The sequence below is a fragment of the Euprymna scolopes genome, chromosome 22 (assembly GCF_053919585.1).
Source record: "Euprymna scolopes isolate OS-2025 chromosome 22, ASM5391958v1, whole genome shotgun sequence".
In the NCBI taxonomy this organism is placed as follows: domain Eukaryota; kingdom Metazoa; phylum Mollusca; class Cephalopoda; order Sepiida; family Sepiolidae; genus Euprymna; species Euprymna scolopes.
The window spans coordinates 62247255-62269754 of NC_136503.1; positions in this window are offsets into that span (position 1 = coordinate 62247255).

The window sequence follows — 22500 nt, forward strand, 5'->3', positions numbered from 1 at the left end:
AACACAGGCGTCCCCCGCATTGCGGATGGGGGCACCCCCTCTACTTGTGTAAAGTATGTAGAGGGAAGCTTCGAATAACCAATAAGAAGCCGTGGACAATGAGGAACAACCATGAAAAATGCCAAACAAAAGGAACTCAAAATAGACGGCCGTCGCCCAGGATAAAAAGGGGCCCTCAACCTGTTTACGCACCAGGCAGGAAGAGGAAAGAAATGGTGTGAACCTTCTTGCCTCAAAAGGTGGTACCCCAATCACCCCAGAGGTCACACAAGGACAGCAACCAGTCCATGACCCAGATGGACCAAGCGTCCTTCCACCAGCCCGCTTGACAGATCCCAAAAGAAACAGAAGGGGGATTAAAACCCAGTCATGGTCTGTCGAGTCCTTCTACGCTGCTACCACTACACAAGGTTTGAGAAATGGGGACGCAGCTCAGGAAAGATACTAACCACGGCTATAAAAGCGAAAAGACAATTGCACTTAAGAGAACAACGAGGATACCAAAAAGAGCTCTCGGTTGGTTTCAATAAAAAGCAGGGCAATGTTGGCAGCTGGTTTGGCTGCCCCATACCCAGCATTACAATATTCAAAAGAAGAAGAAAAAAAACCGAAAAGATTCATAAAAATGATATCTGGAGAGAAGAAAGTGGATTTTGGTTTTACTTTTGGCAGCCTCTTTACTTTCGCTTTCCTTCTTTTAGTCCTCATCTTCCATAGACGATATTTCTGACAAAAAGGAAGTACTGCTGTTTTGAAATACGCAAGTAAAATTCTAAATACACAAGTAAACTTCTTTGAAACACGTAAGTAAAATTCCACAATAAAAAGAAAATGATTTTAAAAACACTTACATAAATTTGTTAATTCTGAGGTTTTGAAACGAGTTTCGCATGGGTCCATTCTCCAAGATTTTTTGTAACTAAACAATTAAAAAAGAAATGAAATGCAATTTCAAAATTATAAAAAAAATATAAGATAAAATTCAAGGTGAGAACAGTAGTCTAAAGAATCCACATAATACGAATATTCAATCCACATCTAAAAAATTCCTATTTTTGTTTTCACCAAGATTCTTACAATCTTACTACTATACTTACTTACTATTTATATATTACTATTTTTACTGCATAGTATTGCTGCATATTTTTGTTTACTTCTACTACTTACTCATTACTATACATATATATATATACATATATATATATATATATATATATATATATATATATATATATATATATATATATACAATATTTATTACGACACTATATATACATATTTCAAGGTCGTAACAGTGGTTTCATTGCGCTGAATCAACCATAGGAGGCTGGAAAGAGTCAGCGCAAATTTATCAGCTACATTGAAAAACTGACTCTTCCTTGCCTCCTATGGTTGATTCAGCGCAATGAAACCACTGGTACGGTCTTGAAATATGTATATACAGTGTCGTAATAAATATTGTATTTTCAGCTCTCACATCCACGATCGAGCACTTTATTGGGTTTTTTCATCGCCTCCAGACACGCTATATATATATAATATATATATATATATATATATATATATATATATATATATATATACATATACACACACGTACACGCACGCATATATATATATATATATATATATATATATAATTATTTTTTACTATAATAATTATTGATACCTACAGACACTAGTGTTTCATCCTTTCGGGAATCTTCAGTGCATATATATATATATATATATATATATATATATATATATTCCTTCAGAATAATGAAATATTCACTACTCGGATTTACCACTTGGATTTAATTTTTGAACTGTACATAAAAAAAATCTTTACCGGATATTATATATATATATATATATATATATATATATATATATATATATATATATATATATATATATATATATAAACAAATATTTGCCGGACCTCTTATTCAACCAGCGGTGAAACGAAAGAAATATGGTGGCATGTGATTGTTACCTTGCACCTTGGAATGATTACAAGACACGTTGTATTTCTTTACCCCCTTACTTACTACCAGGATTCTCAATTTAATGATTTAGCATTCATACTGGATTTAAATTACAATATCCTTTTTCTACCTCAAAGTCCATTTTCCTTATTCTATGTATCTTAAATGTTTTTTTTAACTCTAATAACTTTAATTTTCTATGTTTCTTGCCTTTAGCGAATAAGGCGCAAACCAATAAAAACATTTGCTAATATTTTTCCTATGAGGAGATGCATAAGCATCGAAAACGGTTGTGGAAATAGATTCATTAAATTGTATTCTTTGTTTTTAAAATCATAAAATTTAAATACCTAAATTTTGATATATCGCTCCCTATCTAGGAACCATATATATATATATATATATATATATATATATGTGTGTGTGTGTGTGTGTGTGTGTGTGTGTGTGTGTGTGTGTGTGTGTGTGTGTGTGTGAGATAAACGAACAAGATGAACATTTTGAAATTGATTCTAATTACATATTTAAAACAAAAAAACATGTCATATTTTCAATGAAATATGAAAGAAGAGATAAAACCGAATGAAAAACCACAGCATGTTAGGGTCAGCATGTGATAGAGCGCGGACACGCGTATGCAAATGAATGTAAAATGGCGACACTGGTAAAGTAAAAGACTATAAAAAGGAGAAAGAGCATGTTAGAGAAGACAATCACGTTAGAAACGTGGATGACGTTCGAACACGTCAGAGACGTGGGTGACGTCACAGCCGCAACGAGAAGTCACGCGTAGTAGGAGAATGAGGAAGGAAATGTCGTCGTTGCAACGGAACAAAGTTTTTTTTTTCTATTTTCTGTCTACTTTGTGGCCGAGACTACAACGTGTTGGGTCTACGTGGGTAACGTTACAGGTGGTTGTCAAGGGGCTTCATCGTTTTAAAAAGTCCAATAGAGGATATAAGTTGTTTTAATATCTACATCTCCAGTGAAACATTATATAAAGTACTGCACTTAGACTTGATCCTTCCACGGAGGTAGAATGAGACGTAAAGTTAGTTTTGAATCTAGGGAAAATTCATCTTCCCAGAAAAAAGTTTGTCTGGGTTGGAACAAAATTAAAACTTGTCCTGATCTAGAATAACTCTGTCTTTACTGAGCGAGAGCTGACAAGATAAGTTGCAGCATCAGAACAAATAAATAAATCCTGGTGAAAATTAACAAACGGTGCCGTTTTAGGCCTTAACGTATGTAAATTTGAGTTCTGCACTATACAAAAAGAAATGACTAAGTTCATCATTTGTCCCCCTCCCTATTTAGCCCTAAAAATCCCTAAGGCCTTAACATATTTAAATTTGAGTTCAGCGCCATGCAAAACTGTTAAATAGACATGCACAGAAAATTTTGGACAAACATGGTAAAATAGTCCCCAAAATGGAGTTTTGTTATTAGCCCTAAAAAAAAAATTGGGGAACACCCAAGAGTTGTCGCAAAATATAAACAAACAAAATTATATAAAAACCAGTTAGTTCCAACTTTTCAGAAAGTTTTATAAAAATTCAAGGCATCAATTTTTTTTTAATAAACACAAAAGTGTCAATTTTAGCCATTTTAACCCGAAAGGAACCCAAGGGGGGGGCGAAAAATTCGTCTTGTTAGTTTTTACTCGTATCATGTTTAATGTTTGTGCAAAATTTTAAAAAATTCCAAGTAGTTATTGAGAAAAGTGCGGACAGACGAACGGGCGAACAGACAAGGGTGCATTTACAGGTCTGCTCTCCTTTTGTCGCAGGGCCAAAAATTGACAAGTGTTCTACAAGGAGTGTTAAAATTAATAAAATTAGATAAAGTATATTGAAATTAGAGCAATGGGTTTCCTTGCAAGCTTTCTTTATTAGCTCTTAGGTCAGTCTGGAATTTAAAGACCAAAATAGAGTCGTAGCCAGCAAACGCTTCATATAGATAACCAAACAGTATGCAATGTGGCATTATACAAAAGAAATATATTGTAACAATCAAACAGCGTTCATTGTTTACTATCTCTCTGAGATAAAACACAAACAAAAAAAAAACAATGAATGGTTTGATAAGAGCATGTTTTCTGCCCAAAAGATTACGTGAGATGCTGAGCCGTTAAACGTTTTATTTGTTTCGCTTGTATTAGTTTATTTATCCGATTGGTTCAATCCTCCGTGCAGTTCGGATAATGTTGCTTCGCATCGGTAAGGAGGCCGATACGTAAAAGAAGGCCGCCGAATGGAAGGCCCGGAAACGGTGTATATTTTCCCTTGATGACACGAAATTATCTAAAAGTCGGATAGAAATAAATCACTAATTAAAACGACCGATGAAACATACAAGCTCACAGGGTAACCTGTTTATCGCACATAACAGTATTTCTTGTTCGTTCGCTCATAGCGAGTTTCTGCTACTGTTCTAGTGGAAATTTCATTCTATTACAAGTATCGAGAGATAGTAAAAACATTAGACCATTAGGGTCCATGGTCTTTTTGTGGCGGGAAGCAGAACCATAACTGCCATATTTCAAATACAAATTATCATGAGGCTACTTCTCTACTGATTACAACTTGATAGTATTCCAATACAATGCAAACAAATTCTTGTTATAGACAATCAAACGCATAAGAGTTATCAATGTTAGTACTCCCATAGTGTTCCTCATCTTTCAGCTAGCATTCATTCCCGCCTCATAAGCTTGTACCCTGGAGTAGCTCTTGGCCTTGATATATAGTGTCCTGAATAATAATAATAATAATAATAATAATAATAATAATAATAATAACAATAGATAACAGCTGAAATATTAAGGAAAACCCTGGAATGCGGTACTAATACATGAGCCACATGCACAGGCGAGAAGAGCTATTGCAGAGACAAAACACGAAACGTTACATGGAACCAAGATCATTGAAGCTGCAAATCTATAATTTCTCCATCCCTATCCCCATTACCCAATCACTGCCCCCTCCAAAGAATGATTCCAAATAGTCGAGAAGTCTCAAGGAGGATGAAAAGACTGGGGAAAGAGCGCTGACCAGACCTCCGCTGGACAAATGCTTATTGCCACTCAAACTCCAATGGAGACCAATGGTCGCTGCTAGCGAGAAATCAATGGTAAGCGGCTGTTTCGATAATGTAAATTCATTTGCAAATGTTATCAAAAGAGCTGGAGAGTACTGGAAATCTGGAGAGACTTGTTGTCACCTACCTTCCAGGGAACACCACCGGTTGTTTTCAAGGAGAAATCCTTTATGACCTGTGTGAAAGCTCCTTCTGAACCAATAATAATAAAGGCCAAATAAAAGCATTTGGCAGACCAAATTTCGCCTATGGCCTATAGTTTGGCGACTCCCTCTACTCTTGATACAGTTCCCGAAGAAACCCCTAAAACACCTTCATAGATCACCGTTGCGTGCAAGCGACTTTATAAGTCATTCCGTCGGTCCGTCGGTCGGTCGGTCTGTCGGTCAGTCTGTCTGTGACACTTTTGTGCTTGGCCTTTTTGGTTAAGATCAAAGGTGTGTTGTTAATAGATGCTGCTCTTAGCTTTTTAAGCTTTTCTTGGCCAGGATCAAAGTGTAGTATCTGTTCCGGCAGATACATTAAAATTATTTAAAAAAATACTCCCCAGATCCAAGTGTTCGACTGCCCCCCGGCCCTCTGTGGCCACGGGTGACAAGAGCAAAGTGTAGTATCTGTTCCGGCAGATACTGCAAGCTATGACTAGCTATGACTAGCAAAGACCAGATGTGGGGGCAACCCCACATGCCTGACCATTAACCAGCTCCCATTTCCCACCTCTCGGGAGCTGGTCCCCTTTTTCCCTTCCCCCTCCCTTCACTTCTCACATTAAAAATCGGCCTTGTGCCTAATTTGCTCGGTGGGGGAGCAAATAAATACCATCTGTTCCGGCAGATACTGCACTTAAGATAATTTGTACCAGTCAATGGAGGGGAAACCCTCTATACTGGGACAATTATTATTTTTGGTAACCAGAGTGCCCCCTTTTTGCCTACTTTTAGGGGAGCTGGTTTTTACCTCACATTAAAAACGGCCTTGTGCCTAATTTGCTCAGTGGGGGAGCAAATAAATACTATCTGTTCCGGCAGATGCTGCACTTAAGATAATTTGTACCAGTCAATGGAGGGGAAACCCTCTATACTGGGACAATTATTATTTTTGGTAACCAGAGTGCCCCCTTTTTGCCTACTTTTAGGGGAGCTGGTTTTTACCTCACATTAAAAACGGCCTTGTGCCTAATTTGCTCAGTGGGGGAGCAAATAAATACCATCTGTTCCGGCAGATACTGCAAACAAAACCATATGTGGGGGCACTCCCACATATAAGACCTTGGTCAATGTAGGGGCAACCCTTCATACCAATTGGCACTATCCAGCTCCCCTACTCCCCGGGGAGTTGGTCCCCATTTCCCTCACTCCTCACATTAAAAATCGGCCTTGTGCCTAATTTGCTCGGTGGGGGAGCAAATAAATACAGCTTTTCTTGATCTTTTGGCCAAGATCAAAGTGTAGTACCTGTTCTTACTAGATGCTGTAATTATGTTTGTAATTTTGTGATATAAAGTGGGGGATCACTTTTCTGTATTAATTTAGTGTAAAATGATTACCCACTTTACAACCAGTCAGTCTCAAAGCCATTCAAGTCATTCACCAGATCATTCAAGTTGTTTTTGAAGGATTCCAGTTATTTTTTAAATATTCAAGTTATTCTAAAGGTCATTCAATTCATCCTTAAGTTCATTAAAGTCATTCTAAGTCATTTACTTTTTATTTATTTAAGTCATGTCAGCCCATTTTTCGGTCATTTTAGTTTATCTTTAAGAATTTCATGTCAATCCTATATTCACGCATTCATTCATTGATTACACGAGAGCACGCGACTAATGGCTATCGGCCTTGTATTATATGTAATAGCACGAATAACATGAAGTATAGGATAGCAATAACAAATAGATCTTTATTCCAGAAACATATTAGAATTTTATTAATCCATTCGCATCCCTGGTTCTTTTTTTTTTTAAGATCAGAATGGTGATTAACCATATTTCAACAACATTTATATTTTAAGAGATATCTATAATTAGCCATAAAGATTATAGTGCCTTTCAAACATTAAATATACTCTATAATGTAAATTGGTAACACTGATGTCTTAGTTATCAGCATACTGTGGAAGCCTAGAATGGAAGAGTCTGAAATAGAAAATAAATATGCAACAAATATATATTACCAAGGGCATGATAAGTTCTATCCACATGAAACCTTAAATCTCAAGTTTCATATGTCAACGTATTTTAAAGCGTTTGTTCGTTCAAAACAAACCCAGTGTCCACTCTGTTCAGTTAGAACGAAATAATACATGGCAGCCATTAGTATTGCACCAATTCATGTTCTCTGTAAATGTTAAGCCGAGGAGTTTGAACGAAGAGCTTTCAGATCATGTATTATTAGACATCGCTATCAGTGGTTGAAAAGGATTCTTGTAATTATTAAAGGAAAGTACGTTAGTCTTGGCAGCATTAAATGTTGCCATCCATTTATATTCGTATTCCACTAAAGGCTAAAGTTTCAGCCATTTCCTTAGATATGTGTTCATTCGTTTTCCTCTCATGTCTATTTTAGAGTATCGTGAGGCACGCTCACATTTATAGCATGTTGATTTGACGTACGACCATCGAGGACAACCTGTATCTTTCTCTTCTATATATATAAAAGTCAAAACGCGCACCAGAGTTTTTGTATGCCCAAGAAAGGCTTTTTTTCACCGAGTTTCCCGGGGTAGGGGATTACTATCGCTTTGAAATGTTTATATACACACACACACCTACAAACACCCGGACAACGCCGGGTACTCCCGCTAGTATTTAATAAAGTTTTATTATGTAAAGTCGCCGCATATCCATGACTGAGTATATTAAGACGTTTGTTTTAATCATTTTTGACTAGAAAATGTAGGCTTTTAATATAAATGTTGTGGTAGCACCCACACATTTACATATGTGGATAATATTACACATAAATAGCAAGACTCGGTTAGTCTGAGTGTGTGTTAACCAGAAGCCACCGAAGGCCGAGCCGAGAGAAGATATGTTTTCCAGCCAATACTCTCTTACCTGACAACCATTATGTAAATATACTGTAAATATACTTTTCCTAATACACTTTTTATTGATCTACCTTTGTTTGTTGAGTCTTCATTTGTATTGCCTTATACGTTATTTGATTCAACCTGCAAACGTAACAGTTGGCGACGAAGATGAACGTCAAACATAACAATAAATGTGAGCGCAAGAAAAAAAAACCTCAACATTATAGGTGTGTAGATACGGATATATATTAAAGCATCTGTGTGATAGAATGCTTGCATCGTAAATGTTACCCAATTAAGCACGATGTAACCAATATGCATAAATAGAACTGAAAGTAGTTAAATGAAACCAAGAACCTAATAAGAAACAATAAAAAATGAATTAATTAAAGTTCGATTTTCAAAGTATATGCAAATTAGTTAACCTTTATTAGTCGCTCGCATATCCATGACTGAGTAGATTGAGAAGTTCATTTTTATAATTCCTAAATAGAAAATGTAGGCTTTTAATATTAATGTAAGTGCGACGATAGATTCAACTTTATACAGATACTCGCAATGAGATCTATGTTGGCCCGGGATTTAATGAGCTTCAATTAATGTTTCACTCTTTCATATTTTATTGTCATCGAAATCGAGAAAATCGCCCATTTTTTTCAATCAAATCGATTCCCTGCTCTAGTTGGGGACCCACCACGTTGCATCGAGAGGAAGCTTCACATGCCTCCCCACAATGACTTTCTCCATAATACATTGTAGGCTACATTGCACTGTAGAGAACATACTGTTGATTTTATAAATTATTTTTATATATAATAGCTTGAATTAAAGTTTAAAATGCAAATGTAAAGTATCATATATCAATTGTGCTCGAAACAAACATTCATTTCGAACGCGCCCCTGTCACATCAAAGAACCTACTTTTGATTTTACACACCGGGCTTTTCGACTTGTGCGATAATAAAACTTATCAAATGCACTAGTGATGTTAAGCTGTATAAGTTTTTAGTTTTAGTCAAAATCGTCTGTTCCTCCTTTCATTTGATTTTTTCAATTATTGATTATCGATACTTATCGAAGATATTCCCACTAGGCACATAAAGTACATTTGTGTAAAATTTCATTAAATTGGCCCAATCGTTTCGAAGTCTATAGGAAACGAACTCACACATAGAATACTATCCTTTCTTCAACACCAAATGAAAAGAGGTGGTGGTAGTGGTGTCAGTTGTTTACATAGTAATATAGCACGCAATCATTGAGTAAAGTCTTAAACCTGACAATGGCGTCGCTGTTGTAAGAGCAACCGGTTTTACGAATCATTTTCAATAGTTTTAACCACTGTAGAAATATTTAACTTTATGCTTGGTGCCTTGTGTGCATTTTTAGCAGCACTAACCCAAATAACGTCAAACGTAATTTAGTTTTTCTTCATTTTTACACTGTTGAAATTAATCAATCAAACCTTAAATGTCACGTTTAGATATATTCAAAAAGGGAGCGGCAAATTTTATTTGAGACACAAAATTTGTATTATAAAAGTGTTTGGGTGCTGTTTGCCTTGAACACACGAGTTAACCTATTCAGTTGACAAGTAGTAACCACAAAGAAGCATGGCTGTGGAAATCTTTTTACCCGTATACGATGTCCAGCATGATTTGTTGTAAACATCTAATGGATAAACATCTGAAGAAGTTGGTGGGGACAGGATATTTTTTTACGGAAACATAAATCGTAAAATTGCCAATTCATTAATGAAACAGCTGTAATGGAAAAATCCAGGAAATAAACGAAGGTTATAAAAAAGAAAACATGAGTCTTTGAATTTTCAACAAAACTTTGCACTATATATATATATATATATATATATATATATATATATGCACTATATATATATATATATATATATATATATATATATATATATATATATAAACATTGTGAAGAGTCTACGCGGATCGACCAACGCTTCTGCATTCTTCATGTATAGTCAGGCTTCAAATGAGCTTCGTCATGGAAACCAGAAGACAAGCCCCCTCCAAAACAAGGAACTAAGAGGCTAAAAAAACGGCCACCATTCCAGCTCTTTTGCTAATAAAACGCCCACTCCTCCCCTCTTCAATCCTCTGAATCAGCTACGTATATTTAAATGTCTGCTTAGTTTAATTGTACAGTATCCTCTTTTTACTTCTAGTAAATACGCTACCACTGACCGGTCAAAGTATAATATATATATTGATTGTACTATAATAAAATTGATTTATATAAAATTGATTTATATAAAGTTGTATATATATATATATATATATATATATATATATATATATATATATATATATATATACTGGGTGACCCAAAAAAACACAAGCTAAATGGGGGCCATCTAGAACATGTGCTGTAGAACGGAGAAAAAAAAGGCCAAAGCCCCTAGTGTTTTGATGTGATGTTTTGAATATAATAAACTAGTTATAACCAAAGTTTCATTTCATTCGGACAAAACACTAAGAAACGGGGCCTCAGTAGAGTTGGGGCCCGTTTTTGGGTCACCCTATATATATATATATATATATATATATATATATATATATATATATATATATATATATATATATATATAATCGCGTTGACACACTGGTTCTCGTCAAATCATCGAAGTTGAGCAATGTTGAGCCTGGTTAGTATCAGATGTGTGATATTTGGGAATTCTATGCCCTGAATATGCTCTCCGCTTATCTCGGCATTTGTTTCCAGTCGTCCTGTAGATACACTTCACTTGCCACTAGTATTTGACAATGTCGACTCAGGAAAGGTGCGGTTGGAGATTACGCACCTCTTGCCACAAACATTTCAAACACAGGTACCCCGGGTATCCATAGCCTGTCAAAGACTGAAGGATCCCTTGTTATATATATATATATATATATATATATATATATATATATATATATATATATATATATATAGATATATATATATATAGCGTGCCAGGACGCGATGATAAAATATATAAATATCGTCGTTACAAAAAAAAGGAGTCTAGTTATTACTTGTCCTATGTTCTTTGTAACGTAGACTGCATACACACAGCTTCCTATGTACTTTTCTCGGCCCCTTTCATTCTACAGTTATTAAACCACTGTAATATTTCCGAATGAGATTTTGTCACATGGAAAAAGGGGGACTTACTCTTTACAACTAATTTTCGGACAAGCCGTAAAAGCGTGTGTAAATTAGATAGCAAAAATAATACGTCACTTTACTTCCATATTATCCATAAACGTAATATTAAAGTAAAGAGATTAATTATTTTTTAGTCCCTTCGTTTCTATATTATGGTCATAGATAATATATAATTTATTTTAATTTAATATATAATTTATTTAAATATAGTATATAATTTTATTTTTATATGATATATAATTTATTTTAATATAATATATATTTTTATTTAAATGTAATATATAATTTTATTATATATATATAATTTTATTTTAATAAAATATATAATTTTATTTTAATATAATATATAATTTTATTTTAATTTAATATATAATTTTATTTTTATATAATATATAATTTTATTTTTATATAATATATAATTTTATTTTAATAAAATATATAATTTTATTTTGATATAATATACAATTTATTTTAATATAGTAAATAATTTTATTTTAGTAAAATACATAATTTTATTATAATATAATATATAATTTTATTTAATATAATATATAATTTTATTCTAATATTGTATATGCTTTTATTTTAATATAATATATAATTTTATTATAATATAATATATATTTTTTATTTTAATGTAGCATATATTTTACTTTAATATAATATATAATTTTATTTTAATATAATATATAATTGTATTTCAATATAATATATGATTTTATTTTAATATAATAGGTAATTTATTTTAATATAATATATAATTTTATTTTAATATAATATATAATTTATTTTAATATAATATATTTTTTAATATAATATATGATTTTATTTTAATATAATATATAATTTTATTTTAATATAGTATATAATTTTATTTTAATATAATATATATTTTTTATATAATATATAATTTATTTTAATATAGTATATAATTTTATTTTGATATAATATATAATTTTCTTTTAATATAATATATAATTTATTTTATTATAATATATAGGTTTATTTTAATATAATTTATAAATTTATTTCAATATAATATATAATTTTATTTAAATATAACATATAATTTTATTTTAATATAATATATAATTTATTTTGATATAATATATAATTTTATTTTAGTATAATATATAATTTATTTTAATATAATATATAATTTATTTTAATGTTTTATATAATTTCATTTTTATATAATATATAATTTATTTAATATAATAAATAATTTTATTTAATATAATATATAATTCTATTTTTATATAATATATAATTTATTTTAATATAATATATAATTCTATTTTATTATAATATATTTTTTAATAATTAAAAATAATAAAGCTATTTACTTTTACATTATCTATAACCATGATATAGACACTTTTGTAACGTAGTCGTCGTTCTTCTTCAAGGGCGTCGTTACATGTTACAACTCGAGTCCACACATTGTGTCTAAGACGGTCGCAAGGAAAAAAGGAAAAAATTCGACTTGGCTTTTCCAGCTGAAATGAAATGCATTTACTTATGGTTCTTACAAAATAACGTATTGCCTTTCGTTTTAAAAGTCTGCTAGTTTATGTCGTCTGCCGTGTAGTTAAAAGTCTTTCGCCCCCACAGACTAAACGTTCATCTTCTCCAGCACTCAATTCCATCTCCGGACTCTCGCCCCGTGATGTATAATTTTATGGTTTTTTTTCTTCCTTTCTTTTCATCCGTTGTGATGTCACTCCGCGCACTAGCTCGGTTATTTGCATGTGTGTTATACGACTGCTGCTGCTGCTGCTGCTGCTGCTGCTACCAGCGCTAGCGGCTCTGTTACACTTTCAGTTACACAAGAAAAAATTCATTAACAAATATATATATAAGACTTTTATAATCAAATTGAAGTAGAACAAATTGTGGTAGTAGTTATGATCGGGCGGCTTACGAATAGATCGACGGCATTAAGTGACGTTAAACCTGAACAGTGTTAAAATAGATGGTTATTTGGTAAAACCAGGTCCTTATGTACTTTGAAGCCCAGACAGGTGTGGACGCCGTCAGACTACTTCTGGCCGAGACACGCTGCATGGAATAATGCAACGCCCCCACGAGCCAAGAGAGTTAAGGGACTCTCAGATCTCGAATAATATAAAAGTAAAGAGATTTGTTTTTGTTTTTGTTTTATTACTATAATGGATAATATATATTTTAGTATTATTATAATGGATAACATATATATTTTTAGTATTATTATAATGGATAACATATATATTTTTAGTATTATTATAATGGATAACATATATATTTTATTATTATCTATATATTAATACGATAGCGTGTGTATTCTTTTGTGTGTCACGCTTACATCCGGGTCGTTTAATTGTTATGAAATTCCATCCATTAAAACAAAGAAAAAAATTGTGTCGCTGTTGAGGCAAAGCTAATAAAAATGATTTGTTCTTCTTCACCTTTTGGCCAAGATCAAAGTGTAGTATCTGTTCTTCAGACAATACATTTCAATTTCTTCTCTCTCAGTGGAGAAGAAATCATTTACGACTAAGACAATTTTTTGTCTATTTTCTCCACGTTAAAAAAACGACCCTGGTGCCTAAACCTGTCCCTATTGTAAATAGGTACTATACTTAATGTAACAAAGTTTTAATATTACAAAAGTAACTGGGAAAAGTAATTTCTGATTTAATTACAAAATACCCTGGAAATGTCCCTTCTGATTAATTATAAAATGCACTAAAAATGTCTCTTCTGATTAATTATAAGATGCCCTGAAAATGTCCCTTCTGATTATTTTTTTTTGTTTACTTGCCTACCCACAAGGGGAGAGTTGAACATGAGGTCGGTTAAAAATTGAGGGGGGCAACTCCCCAAAAGAGGCAATCTAGTCAGTAACAAAAACTAAAAATTGTATCAGTAATGAAGGATTTCTCCTCCATTAACCAAGATCAAAAAAGGGGGGGTTAAGTTACTGGAATGCTGAGACTGATATTACACTCAGACAGTAGTGTGGGAGATAAACCGTTTACGCATTAAACATTACTTCATTTAATGTATATTTATAACAGTAGGGTGGGGGATATGAAGTCAGACCCGGAAAGGGATGAAATAGTTTACTATTTAGATATTACATTATTTCATGTATATTTTTAGCAGTGGGTTGGGAATATAAAGTCAGTCCCAGAAATGGCTGAAACAGTTTACGTTTTAAACATTACTTCATTTCATGTCTATATTTAATAGTGGGGTGGCGACATGAAGTGAGTCCCGGGTTTGAATGAGATAAGTGCAAAAAAATATACGCGCAGAAAGCATCGCCCAGTATTGAATGAGATAAGGGGGAAAACATATAGTAGCAGAAACCCAGTGTCTGCCCGGATCGAATGAGTTGAGGGGAGGTGAAAGATATATACTAGCAGAATATGCAGCGTCACCCGGTATTGGATAAGATAGGTGGAACATATATACTATGAGAATACCCGGCATTGATTGATGTGTTTGTAATGAAATAATCAGCCCAGGAAAATAATAAAAGTTATTATTTTAGTAAGGGGAAGCGACATAGTGGATTAAAGTTATGGAAATTATTGTCGAAATTAGTAACATATCAAAAAAGTATGAAAATGTATGAAATGTGAGCTACTTGATTGGTGTGTTTGTAATAAAATAATCAGCTCAGGAAATATATCAAAGTTATCATTTTAGTCAGAGAGGGCAATAAGGTGTGTTTAAATTATGAAAAATTATTGTCGAAATTAGTAACATTTCCAAGAATTACGAAAAATGATTAAATGTGAGTTAATTGATTGGTGTGTTTATAATAAAATAATCAGCTCAGACAATATATCAAATATATTATGTTAGTAAGAGAGGGCGATAAGGATGGTTTAAATTATGAAAAATTATTGTCGAAATTAGTAACATATCCAAGAATTATGGAAAATGATAATGTGATTTAATGCATTAGTGTATTTGCAATGAAATCATCATCCCAGACAATATATCGAAGTTATTATTTTAGTAAGAGAGGGCGATAGGGATAGTTTTAATTACAAAAAATATGGTCGAAGTGTGTAACATATCCAAGAATTACAAAAAATGATGAAATGTGAGTTAATTAATTGGTGTGTTTATAATAAAATAATCAACCCAGACAATATATCAAAGCTATTATGTTAGTAAGAGAGGGCGATAAGGATGGTTTAAATTATGAAAAATTATTGTCGAAATTAGTGACCTATCTAAGAATTATGAAAAATGATAATATGTGATTTAATGCATTAGTGTATTTGCAATGAAATAATCAAATCAGACAATAGAGCAAGGTTATTATTTTAGTAAGGGGTGTGATGTCTGTTAAAATGATAAAAATGATTGTCGAAATTAGTAAAATATTCAATAATTACAAAAAATGATGAAAAGTTAGTTAATTGATTGGTATGTTGTAATGAAAAAATCAGCCCAGACAATATATCAAAGTTATCATTTTAGTAAGGGTGGAAGCTATAAGGTGTGTTTAACTTATAAAAAATGATTGTCGAAATTAGTAACATATCCAAGAATTATGAAAAATGATTAAATGTGTGTTAATTGATTGGTGTATTTGTAATGAAACAATCTGCTTAGACAATATATCAAAGTTATTATTTTAGTAAGGTGTGCGATATGGTAAGTTAAAATGATGAAAAGTTATTGTCGAAATTAATACTATATCCATGAATTATGAAAAATGATAAAATGTGAGTTAATTGATGGTTGTGTTTTTTATGAAATAATCAGCCCATACAATATATCAAATTGTTTTATTTTAGTAAGGGAAGAGACGATAATATGGGTAAAATTATGATAAATTATTGTTGAATATAGTAACATATTCTATAATTATGAGAAATGATGAAATGTGAGTTAACTGACCGTTGTGTTTGTAATGAAATAATCAGCCCAGGAAAGTTATTATTTTAGTAAGGGGGCGATACAGTTTTTATAAAAGAGCTAGAATAATATGATTGTGTCTTCCTTCATGCTGAACAGAATGCCAAGTAACAATATATTGCATATGAAAAATGCCGCTGTGGAGGTTCCAGAGGTTCCGCTAGTTATTATTATTATTATTATTATTATTATTATTATTATTATTATTGAAAACATATATATTTTGAGTATTTTTATAATGGATAACATATATATTTCATTATTATTATTAATATTATTATTATTATCATTATTAATATTTATTATTAATGATATTATTATTATTATTATTATTATTATTATTATTGTTATTATTATTATTATTATTATTTATTATTAATGATATTATTATTATTATTATTATTATTATTATTATTATTATTATTATTATTATTATTGATAACATATATATTCTATTATTATTATAATGGTTAACATATATATTTTGAGTATTATTATAATGGATAACATATATGATTTTAGTATTATTATCATGGATAACATATATATTTATTATTATTATTATTATTATAATTATTATTATTATTATTATTATTGATAATATATATTATTATTATTATTATTGATAATATATATTATTATTATTATTGATAATATATATTATTATTGAAAATATATTATTATTATTATTATTATTATTATTGATAATATATTATTATTGATAATATATTATTATTATTATTATTATTATTATTATTATTATTATTATTATTATTATTATGATTATTATTATTATGATGATGATGGATAACGTATATAATTTTTAGTATTATTAACATTTTTCTTGAATTATCAAAAATAATAAAGCCCTTTACAGCTATATTATATATAACCACGATATAAACATAAAGTGACTTGTTACTTTTAATTATGGAAGAAATATTTTATTAACAGATATATAACATGTGCATTCATTCCTTTTTTGTTGTTGTTTTGTTTTGTTTTTGCGGACTGTTATCCTCATCTTCATAGTTGTTGTTTCACTACATTTCGACTAACTCATCCTCTGGCCTTCATCAGCTGATTAACCTTCGGGGCTATATGCAGTCTGGGAGAAAGAGGGGAGAAAGAGCCGGGATAGAGAGGTTGGAAAGCAAGGGATGTTACATGATAAAAGGGATGTCCCCTTTTTATGTAAGTAAAAAAAAATAGGGAATTAGTTAAATGTAAATATGAAATAGGATAGTCAAGGATTCGAAATTGCGGAGCTAGATTTGGGATTGAAAATTCCAATTATAAGTTAAAATAAATACAGAATGTTATTGAAATAAGGAATTGCAATTGTTTAGCTTACATATCTGTACACGGAAAAGGAATGAAATAATGAAATTTGTTTCTGTTAAAATTGAAATAAAGAATGTAATCGTCAATTGACATTGTAAACATATTTTGTAAAGAAGTTATTTGAAAAATAGGTTACTGAACTCGGGGTCATGTCAATTTTGGCAACGTGACGCATATCATCCAGCGTGCTTTATGAGCACATGTTTAATCATGCGATGACGTGACGAGTTCTCAATATAGGTAGAGTTTTTAGATGCAGTCTTAGAGAAGAGGAGAAGAGTCAGAAAGAAAGAGCCGAGAGAGAGAGAGAGAGAGAGAGAGAGGTCAGAAACGGCTGCTGACGTCAAACCTTGGAAGCGAAAGGTTAGAGAAGAAAAAGCCATGTAAAGAAACTTTGAATTCCTCAAGCGAAATCATGGACCGGTCATGAAATAAAGGACATCATCATCTTTGTGTATCTGCGTCTTCGTGTTGTTATTCAACAGAAAAGGTATTGTCTCCAATATGCTATCTCTTACAACATGAACATATTATGGCATATGAACTCAACACATGAACACTCCTAATACTGTCTTTATCACTCTAAGACTCTCACAAATATGAACAACAACAAATAACATCAGTCCTCTTCTAATAAGAATTACATAACATATACGAATATTTGGTGCCGTATAATATATATTGTTATTATTATAATGGGTAATATATTATTATTATTATTATTATTATTATTATTATTATAATGGATAACATAAATATTTTCATTATTATTATTATAATGGGTAACGCATATATTTTAGCATTTTTATAATGGATAATATATTTTATTATTAGTATTATTATTATTATTATTATTATTATTATTATCATTATTATGGATAACGTATATATTTTTAGTATTATTGTGGCTAATATACATTTTTCTTGAATTATCAAAAATAATAAAGCCCTTTACATCTATATTATATGTAATCACGATATAAACATAAAGTGACTTGTTACTTTTAGTTATGAAAGAAATATTTTATTAACAGATATATAACATGTGCATTCATTCCTTTTTTGTTGTTTTTTTTTTTTTGTTTTGTTTTGTTTTTTTGCGGACTGTTATCCTCATCTTCATAGTTGCTGTTTCACTACATTTCGACTAACTCATCCTCTGGCCTTCATCACCTGATTAACCTTCGGGCTAGTGGCACAGTGGATAGTGACGTTGGGTCATGACGGTTTCTGGTGAGCATTGTCTGCGGATAATAGTTTCAATCCTACCTAAGTACGCCATAGGATTAGTTAGCCAAAACTTTGTGAGACAACAGCAACTATGGAAGGCAGTAATTACCGGGTTTAAATTACAAGACTCAGTATTCCTATCCCGTCACATCCTATCCAGCATTCCTATCCGTTAATCATGTGAAGAAGGTCACAGGATAAGTTTGCCGAAACGTGGTTAAACAGCAACCACAATTATGAAGATGAGAATAACAGTCCGCAAAAAAAGAATGAATTCATAAATTATGAAGCCTTATGTCAAAGGATTTCAAAAATCTAAAATAAAACACAAAAAATGATAGATATATAAAACTTTATAAATGTTTTGAATGAAATCAAAGTAAAAAAAAATGGTGGTAGTAGTTATAACCAAACGGGTCACGGGTAGCTTATTAAAAGATTACAATGCTTTTAGTTCACATAATCAGTATAAAGTGAAACCATAATCTTAACAGATTTGAATTAACATTTAATATAAAGCGGCTCAACATTTTAGAATATAACAAAGAAAGAAAGAATTTTACTTTTTAGTTTGTTTGATAATAAATATCTTTTACACGATACTTACAAAGTTTAACATTTTAGTCTCCAGTGTTTTGTATTCTTCACTGTCTTTAATTAAGAGCTCTTCTTGCCACTGAGCACCGGAAGTCACTTTGAGAACTGCGTGATATCCTTGAGCTTGTATTGATTCCGCCTCACTGCTTATATTGTCGTAAGAATATGTGGCACTGCTAATCGGTAAGATGGCGTCACTTCCGGTTGGATTAACTGACTCAGCAATACTGTGCAAAAAAACTGATGCAACTTCCTTTTTTGATGTTTCCTCCCAAGACGTAGAAATTAAGTCATCAAGACTTTTAGAGGAAGCAAATATGTCTGTGGATAGTAAGAAATTCGACGACAAAACCGAATCCTTGGCGCTAGTACCACTGTCTACGAATGGTGATTGACTAGATATCGATTGCGGAGAATTTATCCACATCGAGGTCGATATTTGATCTCCTGATGATGGCGTTGGTGAGAGTGAGATAGAAGAGGTGTCAAAAATTTCAGTTGAAAAATCGTTCTGGGTCGAAGAATCGCCATTAATCTCTGGTGACATATGAATTTTCATCGGCCATGATATTTCCAATGTCGAGATCACATCCGCGTGATTTACTGTCGATATATGTTCAGTTGTTAGCTGGAATTTATCGCTCTGAAATTCGATATCTGACTCGATTTGGGGAGTAATATTATCACTAGACGATGCTGTAGCAGACCAAGACCACAAAGTCTGGGGCGAAAATGTATCCGTCGAAGAAACCTTAGAATAAATTTCAATCGAGTTGGTAATGAAATCGGGTGTGGAAGTGGAGAGAAAGTCAGACGCATCGGCTGAGACATTTTCAGTTGTAATTCCTATCTCCTCTTTATTTGTAGTTGAATATGTCTCTGAAGTCGGTTTAGAAGTAAAAAACGTGTTTGCGTTCTGATTAAAAGCTGGTGTGGTCTCGGGAATTAGAGAAGTCAAGAAAAACGGAAGTGGGGAGGAACTGTTGTATTCTTTCGTAGCATTTGAGTTTTGAGGGTAAATTGTGCTAATATTTGGCTCGCTAAATGTCGTAGAATCACTGCTGGGTGTTGCACTAAGATTGTGCAGAGTTAGAGGGATCGACAGTCGAGACTCTGAGGTAGAACTTACGTAGTCGCTCGATGTGCCTGGAAGGTTTGTTGACGTGGTAGAAAATTTGAGTTTGCTTTGAGTTCCTTTCGGGGATGTTGTCGAAGAAGGGATGGTCGTACCAACTTCCGGTGTATTTTCTCCTATTATTCCGTTTGCAGAAGTCGTAGCAAAAGGTTTTTTATCTTGGGAAATCGTTTGATCAGTGTTCTTCTGTTCCGTTGAACTTGGTTCACTTCCTCCTGTCGCTGTTATTCGTGTTGTGTCAGTGATGATAGAGTTGCTTGTAGATGATGATGATGATGATGATGATGATGATGATGATGATGATGATGATGATGATGATGATGAAAACGAGGAGGGTGAAGATAAAGAAGGTGCGGAAGATGATGAATTTGTCGGCGGCTTTTCTGCTATCGACAATGACGATGTGAATGGCGACGACGCTATGGTTTCTTCTGGTGATGTTTTGTCCAAGAAAGGTAGAGTGATGCGCTGGAAGGCCGTCGTATTCTCTGGAACCAATTCTCTTCTAGTAGCTGATGGTTCAGTCGAGACTGGTGTCAAACTCTTGGGCGCGGTAAATAACTGAGATGTGTGCATTTGTCCTGAAAATAAAACAGATATCAACCACGTTAATAAGAATGATTATCATCAAATAACACAAGGCAAATAATAATCGTAATCAAGGTCACATTTCGCTTGTTTTCACAAAATTTTAGCCGAGATTTTCACTTATGCCCGTGGCACATGACAGGCAGCGGCGCTTCTTTTCGCGCAGCTTTGAACCAAACGTCACTACAAATATACTGTGGCAGTTACATTTCAACCACTCGAACACATACGTTGTCTGGTACCGTCGTAGAAACAAACAAACAAATAAAAATCCCACTCGGCGTTTTTAAAAATGCAAATGAAGTGCTTTTATGCATGGTTCTTCCAAAAATAATGTATTTCATTATCTTTTACAACGCCTTGCCGTATAACATGTGCTTTTTAAAAGTCTCTTTCCTCGCCACCTCACGCCGGCTATAGCCAACGCTTTCTCGCCCTCGTTAACACGTCCATCTCCCCGGTTCGCATTTTTATTCTCCCCTTGACCACATGGAGTATTTTTCTCTCTTTTTCTTGTCACGCAAGCTCGTGCACACTTGCTAATTTGCATATTGCTAAAAAAAAAACAACTGCTAATATTTTCGCTAGTCAGTTATCCTACGCTCACGGTTCATTTTCTCGTTTGCCGACGCTCCGTTACAAAAAGAGCGCACCGCTTCGTAACACAGAAAGTCGCCAGCAAAGTATTGTCGCTAATGTAAGGATAGACGTACTATGGCGGTATGGTTCTTGTTTTCAATAAATAACCGAGGAAGTGCCCTCTCTTTGTCCCGCATTGAAGCAACTAATCGACGTCGTTTTGAAACATTGGCAAAACAATACAACAGACTAAAAGTTAAGCTCGACAAAGTTCATTAAGATGTTGGTCGACTCCACAAACGAAAGTTGGAGGGGGGGGGTAATGAATGTATTAACTGTTTGGTTCTTCTGTTGTCAAATTATTTCTTTTTATCGTTTGCTTTTTTTTTATCTTCTTTCTACGGTGAAGATTTCTTTTCCAGTTTACCGGCTGTCTTGTTATGCTTATACGAAGCTAATAAAGGCGTTCACATAGCGCCTGGATGATTTTTTTTTTTTTTTTCATAAATAAAAACATATACTTATTAGCGTTGAGACGATTAGTCGGAATCGGTTCGTAAATCGGAACGTTTGGGGGTATCGGAATCGGAAATGCCCGTTTTCCGATGCCAAATACGACTCTTTTAATTTTCTTTTTTTATTTGATTTTGTTTAAAACAAAATATTGTACTGCTTATACCAATGATAAAGTAAAAATTATTTATTTATTTTAACCGACCACTAAAGGTAAAATCATTCCTCCAGAACTGTATTTTGACGGTTGAGAAAATATTTACACATTTAACATGTGTTTTTACGGCAATCGATAAAAAAAAAAAAAAAAACTCT